The following is a 1,545-nucleotide window of genomic DNA, read 5'->3' as shown; positions in this document are numbered from 1 at the left end:
GGTTACGTCAAGGAGTATTTCACATATTTTCAAAGGTTTAAAGATGATGTTAGCTTGCATTGACCATGATTTATGACTTATGTTTTATAACTCTTTCATATGATGTTTTAGTTTCGCCAATTGCATGTTATGAAATGAAATGTCCCATTTTGCATGTTTTAAATGTTTATAAGCATGGCAATCATACTTAGTGCATTTTTGTACTAACACATACCCTTGCCTATATTTTTCCCAACTGTAGGGTCTGACAGACAGGGTTCCCATTTTAGTGGCTAGAGTTTGGACTTTGATTCTTCCCGAGCTTGGTGAGTCCTCATGGTTCGAGTATGGAGTTTATTGTTTTAGTTTCTTTCTTGTATTTCCTTTTTAGACATGATGTATGTTCTAGGCCAAAATTCATTCGATTGTAATAGATGGCTATGATGAGGCATGAGTTTAGACTTTCGCTTTTCGTTTTATAAAATGTTTTGGACTTAAAATGATTGTTTTATGCTTTAATGTTCTATTTCTTATGTTATGAGAGCTAAGTGGCTTGTATGGAGTCCTTCGGGGTTCTATACACCATGTTACATCTAGGGGGTACCCTTGGGTCGTGACATATATTCTCTTATGGTGGATGGAATTAGGCCTGTCACACTCTGGCAATAGATGAAATGCTTGAATTTGTGTAATGAATGATTGTCATGTCATGAAATCATGACAATCACTGGTATTGAGTTTTACAAAAAGATGGCTGATCAGAGGTACGCAATGACTGTTACCTTGATTGTATTCGCGGTGATCATGGGCTGGAGTAATTGCTCAAGAAATAAATGAATGCACAAACGTGTTGGTCAGCATGTTATCTTGCATGAACTACTGTGCAGACAGATCCTCGCCACAATTCTCAAGTTGTTGCACGCAACTTAGCACGGTGGTTGATGAAAAGCCAGAGTGCTTGTGGCAGGTTCTCAATGGGGGTGACTCCGACCTAGGACTTAACATTAACTAGACTCAGGCATCGACCCTCACTACCGCTTGCAAAGTTCAGACTCCACCTGCTAGCCGCTGCAACGGTAAGAGAAGAATATTCACTCTAAAATCTCCACATAAAACTCGTTAACAGAAAGTTCTTTAGTATATTATGTCTTCAACTATGACAGGACGTGGATCTGCATCACAAGGAGGTTCCAGTGATGCAACTTCAACCAATATGGCTGCTCTTTTTTCCTTATTCTTTCTCTTTATTGCTTCTTATGCTTCAATAATCAACATCACCTAACTTTGTCTACCTACCGTAGACTTTTCAGTGCATTGTATCTACTATATTTTGATTAACTAATTTGCTCTGTCATGAAAATGGACTACTTCGTTTCAAACATTTGCTCATTTTAGTAGTCAGTTATCCACCAGGGCCGATTAGCCATTGTATTGTATTTCATCAATCACTATTGGTAATATGTACTCTTCCGTCCCAATTTATGTAATACTCATTCCTTCTGGGAGGGGGTAAGTGGGGTTGTAATGCTAGATGATAAAAGTTATATGAATATCCTTGGAGGATTT

At 38.1% G+C, this 1,545-nt stretch overlaps 1 pseudogene; it reads left to right on the top strand.

Annotated features, from left to right (window-relative positions):
- The first annotated feature begins 729 nt into the window (after positions 1 to 729).
- On the top strand, positions 730 to 1,284 carry LOC125809328 (non-specific lipid transfer protein GPI-anchored 5-like; annotated as a pseudogene).
- Positions 1,285 to 1,545: the final 261 nt, after the last annotated feature.

Source organism: Solanum verrucosum, unplaced genomic scaffold, assembly GCF_900185275.1.
Source record: "Solanum verrucosum unplaced genomic scaffold, falcon-dt-bn FXZP01000062.1, whole genome shotgun sequence".
Lineage (NCBI taxonomy): Eukaryota > Viridiplantae > Streptophyta > Magnoliopsida > Solanales > Solanaceae > Solanum > Solanum verrucosum.
This window is presented reverse-complemented; position numbering and strand designations above follow the sequence as displayed.